Below are 5,000 nucleotides of genomic sequence, written 5' to 3'. Positions count from 1 at the left end.
GCTGGCCAGGCAGCTGGCGACGTGCCAGTGGGAGGTAGCGTATCCAGCCCAGACAGAGCGACATTGGCTGTTTACACTGCTCTGTTTATTACTGGCATACTGCTGCTCAATTATCATTTGATTTATGGATTGGCACGGTTTGTGTGTGTGTATCCAAATGAGCAGTTGTTTGGTGCCAAGGCAGGGATGTGTCTGCGAAAATGGTAGTATATATATATATATATATATATATATATATATATATATATATATATATATATATATACAGTATATATACGCGCACACACACTCACAATATATACTGTATGTTGGTGCGTAATGGGGAGAATGGGGAGATTTTACTTTGTATATATCTAATTTTGTTTGGGGACAGGCTTTTATTTAAATTAGTTTATTTAATGTGTATGATATGCATTTGAATAAGATCGGATCTGTTTGATTACGTAACTTTGTGTCAACATATTATATAGTAGGCGAGCGCCTGTGTTTAAGTGTGGCAAAATGTTGTATGGCGTCTGCACGTGTAGCTGCGATTTCAGTGTTAAGTGAAAATGGATATTTTCTCAGTGGGGGGGATTGCGCGTGCATGTGTGCGCACGGAGTAAAGTACTGTACGTGAAAAACGCACTATCCCTCGGAACGTTTGGGCCCGGGCTGCGGTTCTGAGCGGCTCAGAGTGGATCTAGACCCAGCGCTGCCTCCTTCATTACCCAGCTCACACACTCTGCAGTCTGCAGTCTGCACGCTGACTCAGTGTCTGTAGGGAAGCAGGCAGCGGCCTGGTGCATGTTTTTGCAGTGGTGGAAAGTAATGAAGTACTTAACATCTCCAGTACTTTGTTACTGTAGGTCACTAGATCAAAGTATCTCTATCTACTCAAGTATATTCATTTTCAGTCTCAGAGTCTCAAATTGTAATCATATGCATACATATGCTTGAGCATTGTCCGCAGAAAAAAATGTACAGTAGCACTGTATGCCGTATCATAGGCTCTGTTATATGTGGGTATTTTTACTTTTAATGCTTTAAGTACATTAAGAGTATGTACTTATATACTTACATTTACTTAAGTAGAAATGTCAATGTGGAACTGTGTGTGTGTGCGTGTGTGTGTGTGTGTGTGTGTGTGTGTGTGTGTGTGTGGGTGGATGAGTGCATTTGCGCGTGCGTGCGTGCGTGCGTGCGTGTGTGTGTGTGTGTGTGTGTGTGTGTGTGTGTGTGTGTGTGTGTGTGTGTGTGGATGAGTGTGTGTGTGTGTGTTGATGAGTGCATCTGCATGTGTGTGTGTGTGTGTGTGTATTCACGATTGAATGTGGACATGTGTGTGTTTGCATCAATCTTTTTATCAGTTTATACCATGCATTTCTTGTGTCTGCCTGTCTGTACGATGGACCTGCCGCCGGGTCCACGGCAAGCTCCGTTATTTTAAGGCTAAGTTTAAGCTTCCGGTATTAGCGCAAACTAGACTTCCAGATGAATCCGTAGCCGTAAACCATGTCATAGCTCGCTGAGAAGCGGGCGTGGCATAGCTCCAAAGTCGGCGATCTTTTTTGACAGAAGTAAATGGACGTGACTATATTCATACGGGTCCCTTGACCTCTCACATCAAGATATCTGAATGTAAATGGGCTCCTTGGAACCACAAGAGTCCACGCCCGACGTACATCAGCTGCAGTACATAGTGTATATTTACCCCAGAACACCCTTTTCTGCAGGCAGTGAAAATAATGCTGTTTTCACCTATTTTTCCTTTTCCATTTTTCTGCACACCGTGGTACCTAAACCATCGTGGAATTGTAGAAATTGGGTATACCACCAAGCGGAGATGACAGCATTTTTTTAATCCTGACCTTGCTGTATAAAATGACCTATCGTGACCTCGAGGGTAATCACAGCCCCGTGAAACTCTGGGCCCAGGATCTAGACACCTAGACACCTAGATCATTCAGAAAATGTATGGGGTGTCCAGGTACATTGAAGATAAGTGGGTTTTTCTGAGCCGTTTTTCAGAAAATAGCGCTTGTTATCCAATTGTCAAAAAACGATTTTCAGAAGTTATTGATTCTGCATCACAGCGTGAAGCGTTCATCACAGTCAAGTGTTTTTCAAGGTCGTCAGGTCTTCAGGCCATCTTTTTTGGGGGGATTTTTGACCCACCCCGAGCTGAACCGGTTAAGTGTGCCGTGTGTATGTGTTTTTCCCTCCGCATCCATGTGTATGTGCGCTTGTTTGTGTGTATCAGTATGTGTGTGTGTGTGTGTGTGTGTGTGTGTGTCCATGTAAGCATTACTGAGCGGCTCTGTGTGTGACAGCAGCGCTCGGCCTCCAGGGCGAGGGAGGGCCGCGCCGTCTCTCCTCCAGCTCATCCATCTTGCCGAGGCTTCGTCTCATTAGCGTCGTCCAGTCCCCTTCTATCAGTCTGACCCCGCCCCTCGGGTCAAAGGTCACACACCTTGAGGATCTCACATGAAACCCTACCGCTTACTGTGTTCTCACCTTGGAATACCTTAGAATAGTGTAGAGTGGAGGAGGATGCACTCTTGAATTTAAGAACTACATTAAACTACTTTTAGACTTTTTTCTCAAACACATCGCAAAATATACTCTTCACACATTTTTTTTTTTTAAACCTACAAAGTTTTGCCAATAAAGATATTTTACAAAGTGGTTAATATATGTATAGAACATGAGCAGCGAGCTCAACTCAGTAGATCTAGCACCACTAAAGTGAAAATATTGCACAGATAAAAGTGATGAAGGTAATGTGACACAGATAAAAGTGATGAAGGTAAAAGTGATAACGATAAAAGTGTGCAGGCTTTAAACACCAGTGTAAATGACAAACTGACAGGTTGGGGATGAGTTTCTCCATAGGCAAATGCGGAAGTCCATATTTGGGCGTACGTATCTGCTCCCGTGTTTGAAATGTGTGTGAAGTGTCTGAGGCGGAGGATGGATGACTTTTTAATCAGAGTGTTTCTTTTGGAACGTCGTCACACGGCCTATTAACCGCTATCTGGCCCACATGGGGAAACACGCTCTCCCATCCAGCTGGCAGCGCTGCGCAGAGCGGCATGATGGGATGCAGCCAGCAACGGGGTCACAGCGATAAATACCTTCTCCCGGAGAGGTGTGGGGGGGGGTGGGGATCCGCTGTCGGGATAGTTTACCGCTTAGATCTCGCGATTGCCTTATTAGTGAGTCACGGGCCGCGCGGTGTTTGTTTGCGTACGTGCAACTCCGGAGGACGGTGCACATCCAACGAGGCAACATCTGTTTCCATCACACGTCCGCTAATGCCGACGCTAATAGTGTGATATTAAATGTTTCCAGCGGGAATCACAGCGCGGCTGTTGCCACAGCAGAACCACGTCTGGGAACGCTAACGCACCGATGTGGTTGTGAAGGGTGGACGCAAGCGCCAGACGCATTTTCACGGTTCAAGCACAGGCTTTGTGGAGTTTGCATGTAATGATATTTGGATTGGGACGGATTGTGTCAAAGCGCAAAACACATCGTCGTCGGCAACGGTTGGCAAAAACTTTGACGGGGAAATTTGGATTTGACTGAATTCTAAACTTTATGATCCATTCCAATCTCGATACAAATAGGTAAGTAATGAACTGAAATTCAATCTAAATCTAATCAAAACAAAGGGGTACACATTGTATATATATGTATCAGAGGGTGAGAATCAATCAATCGTTTCGTACTTTCTTTAAACACTAACTTTCCCTGCCAACGTGGAATGTCTTTCTGTTTGGAGCTGATCTGATATCGTCCCCCGTCCCCCCCGTCCCCCCGTGAGCTCGGGGCTTTCTGATGTGAAGGTCGGGGCCGTAACCTCCAATAAATACATCAGCCTCCCCGTGGAAGCCGTATCGCAGATAGGGGGGCGGCTAAGCGCTCTGGTATGTGAGGGAGGGTTTCGAGGAACACAACGTATGAGGGTGCGTGTGCAGAAGTGTGTAGAGGAGGGATGCTGAGGGAAATGGGAGTTCACACACACACACACACACACACACACGCGCACACGCTCGTGATCACGAGGTGTGTTGTCTCCTGCGACTTTCAGAGGTTGGGGTTAAAGCACACACACTACACGGTGTGATGATATTTGGGTCTGATCGGCAACCGTATCAATTCACGATATTTGTAGACAGCGCATCGGTGCGTGTAGAGGTGTCAGAACAAATGGAAGCGACCGCTGTAATGTAAATGAACTGGATTCATAACAGCTATCCTGCCCCCAGCTTATTAATATTTAATACAAACAGTATATACTGAAACACTTGAGTTGACTGGAACAACGGACGTTTTTTTCCGTACGTTTGTAAAAATCTCAACTCGAAATGAAGATGCACAGTTTATGTCACGAAAACCTTAAAGCTAATATCTTTTTAGAAGCCAGCCATCAACCAAAAAAAAATAGCTTTTTAATTTTTTAACAAAGTATGTTAACAAATTAAAAGCATTTTTTTTTGGTTTCCAGTGACTCCAATCCAATTAATTTATTCAACAAAACACATACAATAAAGTAGATCCAATAAATGACGCACATTTATTATCAGCTTGCTCATACACACACATAATGTTGCAAAAGATCTCTCTCTCTCTCTCTCTCTCTCTCTCTCTCCCACCCTCCCAAACACAATGTTTGTGTTGCGATAAGAGACGTCTAAACGCCATTAACGCATCCGTCAGCCGTAAACACACGTGTTCTGTTGGGATCGCTCGGCGTTCCGTCTCCACAGCGGCCTTGACAAACGGACGATAAGACCCTCAGACTCCCCAGCGCCGACCCCGCCGGCTCACGCTGCGGCTTCATAATTCAGTATCACCTATCCCAACACACACACACGCACACGCGCGCACACACACATCCAATATCTCCCCTCATCCGTCCCTCTCTGTCAGTGAAACAATACGAAATTAGTTGAATTCAGAGCATATCTGCGGTTGGCCTTCCTTGAGACAGTGCCCCGGTCTGACCCAGTCCG

The 5,000-nt window shown here is 45.3% G+C and overlaps 1 protein-coding gene across 1 annotated transcript in view; it reads left to right on the top strand.

Moving 5' to 3' along the window:
- Window positions 1-5,000, top strand: part of LOC307241186 (ERC protein 2-like) — a gene marked incomplete at its 5' end in the record, with an annotated part of 125,583 nt that overhangs the window by 63,702 nt on the left and 56,881 nt on the right. The window lies entirely within an intron of this gene.

This window comes from Zeus faber, assembly GCF_960531495.2.
Source record: "Zeus faber genome assembly, chromosome: 15".
Taxonomy (NCBI): domain Eukaryota; kingdom Metazoa; phylum Chordata; class Actinopteri; order Zeiformes; family Zeidae; genus Zeus; species Zeus faber.
Note: the sequence above shows the minus strand (reverse complement) of the source record. Positions and strands in the feature narration are given on the sequence as shown.